Source organism: Jaculus jaculus, chromosome 2 (assembly GCF_020740685.1).
Source record: "Jaculus jaculus isolate mJacJac1 chromosome 2, mJacJac1.mat.Y.cur, whole genome shotgun sequence".
In the NCBI taxonomy this organism is placed as follows: domain Eukaryota; kingdom Metazoa; phylum Chordata; class Mammalia; order Rodentia; family Dipodidae; genus Jaculus; species Jaculus jaculus.
In genome coordinates, this window is record NC_059103.1 from 131,887,143 (window position 1) to 131,902,312 (window position 15,170).

Consider the following 15,170-nt stretch of genomic DNA (forward strand, 5'->3'; position numbering starts at 1 on the left):
ATGGAATCTCAAGGTAGTTTTAATTTGCATTTCCCTGATGACTAGTAATGTAGAACAATTTTTTAGATGTTTATATGCTATCTGTATTTTTTCCAGTGAGAACTCTATTTAGTTCCATAGCCCATTTTTTTGATTGGGTTGTTTGATTTATTAATGTTCTGTTTTTTTGAGTTCTTTGTATATTCTGGATATTAATCTTCTGTCAGTTGTGTAACTGGCAGAGATTTTCTCCTGTTCTGTAGGTTGTCTCTTTGCTCTATTCACAGTGTCCTTTGTTGTACAAAAGCTTTGTAATTTCATGAGATCCAAGTAGTTGATTAGTGGTTTTATTTTCTGAGCAATTGGGGTTATATTCAGAAAGTCATTACCTATGCCAATAAGTTGAAGGCTTTGCCCTACCTTTTCCTCTAGCAATTTCAGAGTTTCAGGTCCTTCACTGTCTTGGTTAAATTTATTCCAAGATACTTTATTTATTTATTTATTTTTGAGGCAATAGTGAATGGGAGAGATTCCCTGATTTCATTCTCTACATGTTGGTTGTTACTATATAGGAAAGCTACTGATTTTTCTATGTTTATTTTGCATCCTGCTATATTGCTAAAAGTGCTTATCAGTGTTAACAGTTTGCTTGTAGAGTCTTTAAGATCCTTTATTTATAGAATCATATCATTTGCAAATAATGATAACTTGATCTCTTCCTTTGCAATTTGTATCCCTTTTATGAGTGTATTGGGCCCTATTGTTATAGTTAAGACCTACAGTATTATATTAAGTAAAAGCTGGGATAGTGGACACCCTTGTGTTGTTCCTGAATTTTGTGGAAAAGCTTCAAAATTTTCCCCATTTAGTATTATGTTGGCTGTAGGTTTGTCATAAATAGCTTTAATTATGTTGAGATATATTCCTTCTAGTTCCAGGTTTTGTAATGAGTTTTACCACAAAGAGATGTTGGATTTTGTCGAATGCCTTCTCTGCATCTATTGAGAAGATCATGTCATTTTGGTCATTCAGATCATTTATATGATGTATTACATTTATTGATTTGTGTATGTTGAATCATCCTTGCATTCCTGGGATAAAGCCAACTTGATCAGGGTGAATAATTTTTCTGATATACTGTTGCATTCTGTTTTGAATATTTTGTTTAGAATTTTTGCATCTATGTTCATGAGGTAGATTGGTTTGTAAGTTTTTTATTCTATTTTTGTTATTGGTATCATGGTGATGCTGTTTCAAAGGTGTTCAGTAGAATTCCTTCCTTTTTTATTTTATGGAAAAGTTTGAAAAGCAGTAGTGTTAGGGCTTCCATGAAGGTCTGTTAAAATTCACCTGTGAATCCATCTGGGCCTGGAATATTTTAGATGGGAGACTTTTTATAACTGCATGGATCTTCATACTTGTTATATGTCTATTTAAATATTTTATCTCATCTTGATTTAATTTTTGTTGGTGATATGTATCAAGGAAATAATATATTTCTTTCAGATTTTCAAAAGGCATATATATTCTTAAAAGTATGCCCTTATAATTTTCTGAATTTCTTTGGTATCTGAGGTAATGGTCTGTTTTCATCTCTAAATTTATTAATTTTTGTCTCTTCTCTCTTTCTTTTGGTCAGATTTAATAGGAGCTTATCAATCTTGTTTATCCTTTCAAAGAACCAACTCTTTGTTTCATTGATTCTTTGGATTTTTATTTTTTTGCTTTCTACATTATTAATTTCTGCCTTAAACTTTATTATTTCTTCCCATCTACTGATTTTTGGTTTATCTTGTTCTTGTTCTTCCAAGGATATAAAGTGAAGCATTTAATTGTTTACTTGTGAACTATGTAATTTCTTAATATGGGCACTTAGAGCTATAAATTTCCCCTTAGGGCTGCCTTCATTGTGTCCCAAAGGTTTTGGTATATTGAATTCTCTTCATCATTTGATTCTATGAATTTATTGATTTCCTTTTTGTTTTCTTCAATTACCCTTTAATCATTCAATGCTGTACTGTTTAGTCTCCATGAATTTCTGTATGATATGAAGTTTTTCTTGTTGCTGATTTGCAGTTTAATCCCATTGTAGTCACATAGAGTAAATGGGATTATTTTAAATTTCCTGTATTTGTTGAGATTTGCTTTGTGTCTATTATATATATTATATATGGTCTATTTTAGAGAATGTTTCATGTGCTGCTGAGAACAGTGTATATTCTCTAGCCAATGCCTCCAAGACAAAAAGACCAACATCTACATTGTCAGGTTCATCTCACCCCAGTCCTGGTACCACCTTCTCTAGCAGACAGCATCAGGTTCACTGAGATAAAGTTCCAGACCAGGAACAGTTATGGAGGAAGGGATTTTGTGAAGTTGTATATCCAGGGTATGTTCCATAAGTGCAGAAGAAGCTGACTTGCTTTCACAGGAGCAAACACACAGAGAGAAGCAAAAGCCAAAATTCACACAGCACAGTACACTTCAGAAACTCCAGTCACACTTTGCATATCTTTAGATCAAAATCTTAAACCTACCACCATGCCTTAAGATCTGCCCAGTGATACCACCTCAATCCAGGTGGCTGCAGATTCAAACTACAAGCTAATAAAACACTGAATATATTGGGGGCAATCTATTCAAACTACCCCATCAACCAAGAGTATTTAACCCATAACCTTCCCTGACATGGAAAGAGAGATTAGCTCTTCCAATGCAGGCCACATACCTTTTATTTGGAGGGGGGGGGGTCAGTCGTCTTCATTAACTTTTGGGATGGCTTCCAATCCCACCAATGCTGAGTGCACACCTCTGTCCCTCTGTGTTGTGCTGTGGATATGGAGGTTTGATCAGCTATGCTGGATGCACTTCCACAGGAGGCTGAATGCCAGAGGATCGTGTTTCTGATGGTGATGGTTGGGGATGGGAGAGTGTAGAAACCTTTGAGTTGCTCACACAGTCTTGCCTATATCCCTTTTCAGTAGCTCCTTAGTTGAGATCAGCTGTCTTTCCTTCAGATTTCTTGACTTTGCAAGGAGGCCGATGAGGTAGGAAAATTCCCTTGTTTGGTCTCTGCTGCTGCCTTCCCTTGGCACACTCAGCAGATAGTGCCAGGCAGATGTGTGGATCATTGGGCCACAAGTACTTCAGTGGGATTTTGGCTGCTTTTATCATTTCTGGTGTATCTTGGACTCTACTGCTTCTCTGCTGTGTCTAAAAATAACCTATACTCCTTCACTTTTCAGAAGAAGAATGTATTTTGCTGTGGTTTTGCTTAAAGCCCTCCCTAGGCTGGTTTGGCATGGCTCCTATGCTGCCATATTACCCAGAAGTCTACAATGACTTTCCATTTAATTTTTTTTTTTAATTTTGCTTTTCAAGGTAGGGCCTCACTCTAGTAGCCCAGGTGACCTGGAATTCACTCTGTATTCTCAGGGTGGCCTAGAATTTACAGCAATCCTCCTATCTCTGCCTCCCAAGTGCTGGGATTAAAGGCATACACCACAACGCTTGGCCTTACAATGACTTTTAATAAACATTAGACATTTGCAAATTGACTTTCACCTTCAGTTGTATGTTCAGAAAAGCCCCATTAAAGGCTTAATGAAGACATTTCTACATGGAAGCAGATTATCTTATGATATCATTTGGGTTGAATTAACCCTCTGAAAACCATTTTTAAGTCTTAAGCTATTTCAATATGTGAATTTAGTTGGATATGGAGTTTGGAGAAAGGTTGTACAATTGAAGACTTTTCATAGAAGTAGTATTACACACACACACACACACACACACACACACACACACACACACACACTTGTCCTAGGCATTCTTTTCTTCCATCTAAAGTGGCAAAGCAAATATTCATATTTAGCAAGGGGACTACAGGTGAAGATGACTGCCTCTAAGCACCACAAAAGTGCTAATGTCAGCACTGTGTAAAGAAGAAACGACACCATAGGATTTCCTTACTTGAGATTTAGTTTAGCCTACAAAATGAGTTTCATCATGGCTCTCTAGGGATATGTATCCTTATACTTTGTTCCCATTCACTCCCTTCCCCCTCCCGTTGGTTCCCTTTCCCCTCCCATCAGTCCTCTGTGTCTTTCCTTGGTATATTAATTTGTTATGTAGCTATTTAATTTGTCATTCACTATTTCCTACTTCCCTTAAGATATCTTCTTTCCCTCTCATGATCCCTTCTCTAATTTCACGACCTACCAAAACACATATATAAATGCACATGTACTTAACTTAAATCTATGTTCCACATACAAGGGAAAGCATGCAATGTTTGACTTTTTAAGGTTTGGCTTATTTGACTTAATATAATTATTTCCATTTCCACCTATTCTTCTGGAATGCCATGACTTTATGTTTCTTCACAACTGCTCATAACTTCATGGTGTATATGCACCACTTTTTCTTTATTATCTGTTGGGGACATTTAGGCTACTTTTATTTCCTGGATTTTGTGAACAATGAAGCAATAAATGGGTGTATAAGTATCTCTGTAGTATGTTGGCCCAGGGTCTTTTGGGGGCATACAGCAGTAGTATAGCTAAATCACATTGTAGTTCACTTTTCAGTTTTTTGAGAAACCTCCACAGTGATTTCCATAGTAGACCTACCAGTTTATATGTCCTTGAGTGGTGAATAGGGATTCATCTTTCCCACCAGTCTCTCCAGCATTTGTTATGATTAATTTTCTTTCTTTCTTTAGTCTTTCTTTCTGTCTTCCTTCCTTCCTTTCATTTTCTGATGCATCTTATTTACCTGTCTGCTTTCTTTACACCCCTAGAAAAAAAGAGCTCAGAATTTTCCCATTTTCCCTCCTGTGTTCTCGTCTTGCTTCACCACAGACAATGAGGCCAGCAGACGTGGTCAGTACAATGAAATCAAACTGACAGGATGGGAGCAAATTATTCTGCCATTTTCCTAAGTGTTTGATCCATACATCAAATCTTGGACTGATGACTCCATACTTGCTTAACCTGCCTGTGAAGTTCACAACAATTTTCCCAGCTCTGTGATCTTCAATGATTTAAAACTCACCAGTGTAACCATGCTTCATCATCACTGTTAGGAAATGAATGATGACTTCGAAGTACGGCCTAATGTGGACCTGGCATTTGCCTCTGTTTTCAGCATTTCTGATATTCTTGAGAGCATCCACCAGGACATTCATGTGCACCCTGAGTTTTCTTGATGCTAGCCCTCCTGATGGAATCTGAGAGACGTTTGCCATTGCACTTCACTGCTGAATCAGCAGATGTTAGTCAGCTGCTCAGTAACATCCTGTGTGCTAGGTGGTGAGGATGATGCAGAATAAAGGCCTTGCACATATAGATCAATTTCTAAAGCACAATTTTTAGGAAACCTTCAAAGTCTATTGGGGAGAAAAGGAAATTAGGCTAGAGAGCTGGCCTAGCAGTTAAAACATTTGCTTGCAAAGCCAAAGGACCCATGTTTGAGACCCCAGGACCCACATAAGCCAGATGCATAAGGTAGAACATGAATCTGGAGTTCATTTTCAGTGGCTAGAGGCCCTAGCCTGACCATTCTCTCTCTCTCTGTCTTTCTCCTTCTCTCTGCCTCTTCCTTCCTTCCTTCTTTTCTTCTTTCTGTCTTTCTTCCTTTCTTCCTTTCTTTCTCTCTTTCCCCCTCTCTCTCTCAGTCTTACTCTCTCTCACACACACACACAATTAAGTAAAATAAAGGAAAATTGACATTTAAAATAAAAATATACTTAGTTTAACCATAGTCAAAAAAGCCTCCTTTTGACTGATTTAGCTTTTACTGGCAGACTAATCCTACATAGCCATAACAATATCACAAACTGACTTTCTGGAGACTTTGGGATATAGCAGATAATAATACTTGGATAAACAGGAAGATGTAAATGGTGACACATTTTTTTTATTATCTGGCTTTCATTTCACAGAATTTTGCTATATCTCTGCTTCCATAAGGAGAATGTGAACACATTACAGAACCAATGGCACACAGGCTACATCTTTAGCCAAAGTAGTGCTCTTTCAATTCTTTTCTAAATGTTCTGGTATGCAAATTTGACATTTGTATAAGTCAAAACCCCAAGGAAGAAGAGGTGGTATTGTCCAATGAGGGTGTTCTAAGGAGGATCTTGACAGAAATAGTTAATGCCAGTCATCTGTTTTATAAAATAGTCCTTTAGACATTATTTAAGTTTCCCCATACACTTGAGACATTTCTTTTTTCTTATTTAAAAAAATTATACATGAGTATGGGCATACATGCCAGGGTAAGTCTGTGAAGGTTACAAGTTAACCTTGGGGTGATGGCTCTCTCCTCCCACTTTAGTCTCTCTTGGTATTTTTTCTTTGGGAAGGACAAACCAGCTTCCCTCCCCACCCCTTCCCAGTTTTGGCATCCTCCTGGCTGTCCCTGCCATTGCCTATAGCATATTGGAATTATAGACATGTGATTCACTCTTGTGTCTGGTTTACAGGAGTACTGGGGAACTCAACTCTGTTAATCAGACTTATGGAGCACATACCTTTCACAATTGAGCCCTCTCCCTAGTCCCTGCACTTCCCTTATTTATTTATTTTTATAAAAGGTTAGACTCTATGTACATTTGCCCCCACTTCCCTTTCCCTATGGGCCATAAGTCATCTCCCAGGTGGTCTGAGCCAGCTCCTTAAAGTCTTCTTTACAGACACTCTTGTTATAAATCCACTCATTCCTTTCCCTCCTTTAAACTGGGAAAATCTAGAAGGTATGGAATTATATTTTGCTTTCCTTTGTAGCTATAGGCCTTACACAGTGCTAGGAACATCACTGAAGCAAAATATATGCTACCTTGCAGAGGTCAATTAAAAGATCTGTCCAGGGATTCTGCTACATAATTCCTCTCTAAGTGTTAATTTAATCTGTTTATTGAGAAAAATTACAAAATCAGATCTTAAATGGTAACAAAGCTGTGAGTGTCGTTGGCATATACCACTGCACATAGGATGTTGACATCTTCATGGGTAATGATGGATATAAATCTCCTGCCTTTTGTTCAACACTGTGGTCAGGTGCTGTGGACAAGGAGGAATGAGGGCTTTTAAAATTCATATTGATTTCTAGGAAACTATTTTAAATAAACATCATAAAGTCATTCAGAAAGAAAAAGGCTGGATCAATATTTAAAAATCAATATGTAGCCATTATTTTGCTTTTAGTAATGACCAGACATTGCCCCTTTGTAGTTTTCTTCAGCCCTCTGACTTTATTAGGTGAGTGTCTGATCCACTGACTCTTTCAAAAGGCCCTCAGAGACATCAACCTCAATGTCTAGGAACTGGAAGGAAGTTGAGGCGATGACAGATGCTTGTCTGGGAATGCTGTTTCGAAGAACTTAGCTTCCTAACTGACCACTTCAAATAAGGAAACAAATGTGAAATATCTGGATGCCCTACCTGAAGCCGTAGTCCTCAGTACTTATTTAAATTTGATACAGATGGCACACTGGAATAGGAAATAATGTCAGAACATTCATAGACATTGTCATTTCTTGGTAGTCTGAGTCAGAGTGCTGCAGCTCTGCTTTACTGATTGTGGTAGTTTGAAAATGTGACCCCCATAGACTCAGGTGTTTTATTAAAATTGAGTTTGTAGCTTCAACTCCTAGCACTGTAGCAGACTCCTACCACAGGGGTCCATGTCACTGAGGGGCAAGTCTGAATTCTACCCTAAAGGTGTACAGAGATGTTTTGACCTTGCTGTGCTTGCTTGGGGTGCTGGCTGGCTACTTGGTGGTGTCTCTCTGCTTCGATTTATAAATGGGAAACAATTTTTCCACCATTTTATGGAACTGCCCTGGATCTGTAAGCTTAAAATAAACCCCTACCTCCCATAAACTGTCCCTGGTTTGGCTATACATCCTAGCAATGTGAAATTGACCCCACAATACTCATGAAACCTACTGCCCTGGGGATTTGTTTAGGGGTTCACGTCTTCAGATCCAAGGTGCTTTCAGGAGACTTCTTCACAGATAAAGATTAAAAAATATTTTATTTATTATTTATTTACAAAGAGAGAGACAAAGAGATAAAGAGAGAGAGAGGAGATAGGCGTGCCAGGGCCTCTTTGCCACTGCAAATGAATTCCAGATGTGCATGTAACACTTTGTGTGTCTGGCTTTATATGGATCCTAGGAAATTGAACTTGGGCTGGCAGGCTTTATAAGCAAGCACTGTTAACCAGTGAGCCATCTTTCTATCTCCAGAGAAAGTTTTAGGTGGACTATAATTGACATAGAAATCCATCTTGAGCTTATTTCAGTGTCTTTATGATTCCCTGTACTTCTTTTTCCAGGCCCCAACTTCTTTTTTTTAGTTTTTTTTTTTAATTAATTATTTATTTATTTATTTGAGAGCAACAGACACAGAGAGAAAGACAGATAGAGGGAGAGAGAGAGAATGGGCGCGCCAGGGCTTCCAGCCTCTGCAAACGAACTCCAGACGCGTGCGCCCCCTTGTGCATCTGGCTAACATGGGACCTGGGGAACCGAGCCTCGAACCGGGGTCCTTAGGCTTCACAGGCAAGCGCTTAACCGCTAAGCCATCTCTCCAGCCCAGGCCCCAACTTCTTACATCCCTGCTGTTAGAGTGAAGGCCAGTCTCTGGGGGAAAAGGACAAGAATATATAACCATGAATTTATTAAAAGAATGTAGGGAAAAGTTTTGCACTAATAAAGGTGAGAAAATATTGCCTATGATGTTTTTCTGGTTTGTTGCTTTTCATAAAATTTCAACACTGTCTCATTCATCATTACTTTAAAAAGCATAAAGTGGGGCTGGAGAGATGGCTTAGTGGTTAAGCACTTGCCTGTGAAGCCTAAGGACCCTGGATCAAGGCTCAATTCCCAAGGACCCACATTAGCCAGATGCACAAGGGGCGCATGTGTCTGGAGTTCGTTTGCAGTGGCTTGGAGGCCCTGGCGTGCCCATTCTCTCTCCCCCTCCATCCCTCTCTCTCCCTCTCTCTCTCTCTCTGCCTCTTTCTCTCTCTCTCTGTTGCTCTCAAATAAATGAATGCTTGTTGCATGAAAGACCTCCTACCCCATGACTCTCTGGTCCCCTGAGGCTCAATCTCCAAGAGATCTCTTCTTAGCCCACTATTTGTATTGTCAATAGGCATCTTCACTATGAACTCTTTATAGGAATAAGAAGACTTGGAGTTCATTAAGGATCACTGAATAGATTCGTACTAAAAGACTCTAAAGGACAGGAAGGTGGATAGAGAGGGTCCCTGTACATAGATCACCAAATGCAGCTGTGAAGAATACTTCCTGTGGAATATACTAATTGGTGGATCTCTTTATTTACTTTCTATGCAAGAAACTCCAATCTTTATTTCCATCACTGAACAGTGATATTGTCCTACCCTTGAAGTCTGTCTGTAGGTGGGAGATTAGCAGAAGTCAACAGGTTCTCATAGAGGTGGTTGACAATGAAAGCTCATCTGAACATATCTCCTGCTGCACAGAATGCCAGGCATATTTCTGAAGTCTACTGGTCTCATATACCAAAGAGCTACAATTACTAAGTGATCTCATACAACCTCGGGGATGTGCTTCAAAGACCTAGCTCATCAAAGAGGGAAATGTTTGCTTGATGTCTGCCTTTTTTTTGCTATTAATTTTTATCTTTAAAATATTCTCTTCAACTTTTAATAATACTCTCCCTGGCAGATATGCTACACATTTTATTTAATTTGTAAAATAAATTGATTTTTTGGTGTGAAGGAAAATAGGAAATTCTTCACATTTTAAATAAACTATAGAGACAAATAATTACAAATTAAATTTGGGAAAGCGTAATTTTGTGTTACAATTACTTATCAAATAGCAATTAGATTTGTGAATGGTTATGCAATTTATGAGGAAAGATAATGATTTACTGTCATATAAATTTAATATTAAGCTAAATATATAGTTTTGTTATACAGTTCTTTGTAGCAGAATTTGTGCCAAGAGCTGGTTTCCATTTATTTAGAAAAATCAATGAACTGAATAATATTTAAATAACTTATTTCTGTAGCACTTGCTAGCCACACATTCATAAGTATAATCTACCATATATGAAGAGACATGGAGAAAAAGGACAGGCAGCAATGTTTCCACATGTTCAAGTGCCTGATTAGACACACAGAGAGAGTTTTTATTCAGTATAAGACATTGCCTTAAAGTCACTAAAGACATGTCTTTTATAAATTGCTGAGAGCCTTATATTTTAGTGGTTAAACTGGGTGATTCCATTTTCTGAGTCCAGGGAGCTATTTATGCTACTACTATATGGGTAAGCAACAAGAACATCATAAAGGGTGGTATGCATGTATAAGGATAATGTGGTCAGTGTGTATGCACGTGTGTTTCTGTTATCACCTTAGAAGTTAAAATATTCAAGTCTATGGCACCTCTAATATATGTAAATCCTATATGTATTTTTCCTGAGATCCAATGATACATTACTATAGAATCATTGGGGAATGCTACTAAATAAGAATAACTACTACCAGAGGGAACTTGGGACATAGTAAATGCATAAGAAGATTGAAACAAAGATTGGCCAAGGAACTTCTGAGGCACCATAAACTGAAAGAAGCAATCAAGAGATTTTCCCTTGGAGCTGTGGATCTGCTCACATATTGGCTTCTGAATTTTGGCATTGAGAACCATGAGAGAATATATTCTTATTGTTTTAAGGTGCCTATCTTATGATAATTTATTATGCTAGCTTGGGGATGGAGAGAGAGCATACATTTGTGAACATATGACTTACTCATGAAAGTCCATTTTGTATTAGTATTCAGGTATGTATTTGATTCCACTCTTTCTTCTGACCTATTAACCTAAATTGCCATGTGAGTTTTGTATATTTTCTCTCTCCAGTTCATACTATGCAAGATTAAGATATATGAATGTGATGAAATTATCCGAAAACAGCTCCCAAATCTAAAACTACTCAGACCTTTGGGTACAGGCAAGTTGCTGGTTTCACCACCTTGGACTGGCCTTGTAACTGTAACATTCACTTTTATCAACAATGTCAGTCCTCAGAATTTCTTTAAAGGCATTAAAGAATGTTTCCTGCATAACTTGTATAAGTTGTACACTACAATTTGAAACATAATCTGATAGAACTCTGCTGACACATGGCATAATGTCATGTTGGGCATATGTTTAAAGCATCAAGATGCCTTTTCAAGGTGATCTCCTCATATTTGTTTACTTTGGGATGTAGGTCCATGGATAAAAGGGATTATTTCGTTAATCCAAGACCATTCTTGAGCTACTGTGAATTCTCATCAACTGAAACTAGGATATTGCATCAGTACTAGGATATTGCGTCAGTAGTCCAGTCTAAATTCTGTGCTCCCTTCTAGTTCCCTGGAGCAAATGCTCTAATACAGAATAACATCTTGAGTTCTTTCTCTCCTCCTTCTTTCCTCACACTGATTCCTCTTTTCTCTCTTTCCCTACTATCTCCCTTGTCTCAACCTCTTTACTGTGCTCTTGTGGTCAGTCATTACAGTGACCTATCAGTTCCTGCTTGTGCTCTCATTTCTCTTCATCAATTTCTGTTTTCCTCTTCTTTCTCTCTCTCCCTGTATGCACCTCCAATTCCTCCTTGTAGGAAAATTTAAACATTCTAGATAACAAATTTCTGCTGACATGACCTTCTTGCCTTTGTCCCTTTCTTCTGAACTGTTTTTGGTATATACCTTATTATGGGCCACTTTCCCCTACTTCAGAGAAGGAGAATGAAAAGGATTATAATATTACTTTTTTACTTCATGACTTTATTTAAGCTGAACAGAAGAAACTTAATCTATTTAACTATTCTTTTTTGTATTTTTTGAAAAGAATGGAAACAGGCCCAGTGTTATAATTAAGTATGAAGCATGCCTGTTCTGTTTTGGCTACATTGGTGACACTAATACGATGTTAGAGAAGTGGAAAGGGAACATTAATATAGGTGCCTTTGTAAAAGCTCAAATCCTCTCTGTATTTTCTCAATTTCAGGCTGGCTAAGTGCAGGTTAATTAGGCATTTTTGGGGAGGGATATAGCCAGTGTCTCCTGGTTGGTTGTTGTTTGGCTCAAGCACATCTGACTGTAGTAATATGGCTGAGTGAGGGTTTCATGATAGACACTAGGCAGCTCAAACACAAGCCACACTTTTGGCAGCTTAGTGCCCAAGGCCATGGGCACTACCATAATGACAGATGATGGCTTTCTCCTGGCTTGCCATCCTTCTGTTATCTGTGGTTCCCATCTCCTGCAGGCCACTGACAACTGCCCTGCACTGCTGTTGCACAGATTAAAACTGTGTTCAAGGACATGACGCTCAATTAATGATGACTTTGATCTTTGTTCGGGTAGTTGTCATTTCCAATCTGAGAATAAAACCTTCTTCCTCCTGTCATAATTCATTAATTCCTTTATTCATCTGTTTAGTGATGACCCATCTCATGGCATGCACTGTGCTCAGGCCTAGGGACAAGCATGAAGATGGCAGAGAGGGAGGCAGAGCTGATTCACAGCCCAACAGCAGAGGAAAGATGGACCACAGCAAAGCTGGACAGGGAAACGTGTCCACTGAGCTCTCACTGATCCTGAAGCTATCTAGCAAGAACTGCGAGACATCAGAGAAAAGCCAGAACTATGGACTTCTGAATGTGTAATCTCACCCTAAATAGGAAGTGACCAACAAATCTCTGGACTTTATCATAGAGCTAGCTCACCTCTCTGAAATGGTGAGAGATGATGCAATTCATAATAGAAATGCAGAAGAAATCATCACAGATATTTATATGAAGAATGTGTCTCTGTTGAAATGATTTTATTTTGAATCTTAAAAATATTGTAAAAGAAAAAAGTTTATTAGGTAAAAAATTTTATCCTTCAAGTAATGTCTATAGCAACCCCATGAAGTCTGGGCTAATTCTCACAGAAACAGAAACTGAGGCATGCTGCAGTTGAGTTAGTTAGTTGCTCAGTTACCTGGCTACTAAGCAAAAGAGCAAGGCTCTGAGTTGGTTTCAGGGCATTGTGCCTCTTGCCTTACTCCTTACACCCTAAGAGCGTATACTCTGAGAAACCTTTTGGAGCCGCTCTGTTCCTATTGCTAAGGAGATTTTTTTTTTTTTTTTATCTTGTTGCCTCCACTGCAGAATGAGACAGATGAAATACTTCCCCTTAGGGAGGAAAATGCAAGACAGTGCATTTCATTAAATGTGAATAAAATTTGTACTATGATTGAGGTGTGAATTTATTTTCTCTTTCATACTCCTTTGGGGCTATTTAAGTTCTATCTGTGAAATAAAGATTTTGAATAAAACTTATTAGTATTTTTATTCTTCAAATTCCTTTGCACTCTAATAGAATGCATTTTCAAACACATAGAACTGAAAACAGCAAAACACTTCATAATTTATGTTGATAAAGGGAGATTTGTATTTTCATTTTATACCCAGGCTCAGCACTTCTGCAAATGGGTCTTTGGGGGACCCTAGTGTTTCCTGAGTTAACAGGTAATAGAAATTTCATTAGGAAAAATTATGGTAAGAATGCATTAGATTATGTACAAACATGTGTGCAAGCATCTTTGTATGCAATATGAAAAGAAGTAAACAATTTTTAAACAATATTTTAGTTTTAAAAATTCATATGACTGGACAGGATGACCCCTGAGAAAGCCTCCAAAAATGATGGCTCAGGCTTCTTGGGTGTGATGCAGCCCTTCCAGTACATTCTAGGGCTGGCACTGTGCTTGACTTTTTAATTTTTTGAATTCATACACCCATGATCCTATAACTGGGTTATAGGTTTGCTATATAATTTTAAGATGTGACTGACTTACATTTTCTCCGTGTAAATCACCTGATATGCCGCAAGATTATTAATACCTTTAGAACATGGTTTCTGCTTGCAGATGTCCCCAGTTGGTAAGACATACACTGTAGCTAGCCTGCCTTTGAGCATAGATGTTGACAGGCATGTAGGCAGAAAGTTCTCAAGGAAGTCAGGTGGCACAAGTAGAGGAGATATAGGTCTTTTTAAGAAGACTGGTGCTTGACAATATTTGGTAGATTAATAAATTAGGCACAAGAGAGGCACAGCTGATTTTTCAATAAGCCAATATTTCTGTGTGATGATTTCATATATACCAGATAGTATCTTATCTGTGGGGTACATATTCCAAGGCCTTTCAGGGACAAAGTTCTTGTGGACTGTCATGGTTTTCCCTGTATCACTGCAGCATTGTCACAGAGTACCAGATTTAATTCTGCTATGTTCCATGGTCTTGTGGCTTTGTTCTATCACTAGCCCTGTGCTTTACAGTATTAGATAAAATGAAGGTTAATTGAAGCCTACCACTAGGATGTAGTTATGATGCAGCCTGATGACCAAGATGACTAAGTGAGTAAATGGCAGGTGGCATGAACCAATGGACAGGCTGAGCAAAGGGATCATGCATATTCCAAGTAAACTAAAATGTAGGAATCCTTCATTCCTGTAATTTTCCATTTTTTATTTCTGGACCGAGGATGACAGAGAATAACTGAAATGGCTTGTGCCCATATGATACTGAATACAATAATCATAAAAGACCCAAATTATAAGACTATGACTCTGAAGCAAGAACTTTAAAAATTCTTTGATAGACATTTATTTACATTTAAAGTGGGTTATTATAAAAATAAATGGGAAAATATAGAATACAGAAACACAATAGAATATTTCATAGGGTATTTTACAAAATCAAATAGGCATTAAGAGCACATATATTTTTCTATGCATACACACTAAGTATAGTAGTAACATGCACATGGATATAACAGTTATGAGTAGAGTAGATGAATCTGGGTATAGTACATTATATACCCAAGTGAAATGAAACATCATTATGAAACCCTTCACTTAACATAGAATATCTATGTATATCTCCAATTTATATATGTACATATTTTACAAATGTGAAAAACAATGTTTGCACAAATCACTATTGTTGGTGATTGGATGCAGTCAGCATTATAGCTGTGCTTGTGCAAAAAGGCATGTTGAACAACTTAAGGTTTTTGAGATGATCAATTAAAAATATCCATAATTACCACTGCATATGCAATTGCTCTATGGTCAACATTTTAAGAAAG

At 37.8% G+C, this 15,170-nt stretch overlaps 1 pseudogene; it reads right to left on the reverse strand.

Annotated features, from left to right (window-relative positions):
* Positions 1 to 4,768: 4,768 nt before the first annotated feature.
* On the reverse strand, positions 4,769 to 5,167 carry LOC123458694 (annotated as a pseudogene).
* Positions 5,168 to 15,170: the final 10,003 nt, after the last annotated feature.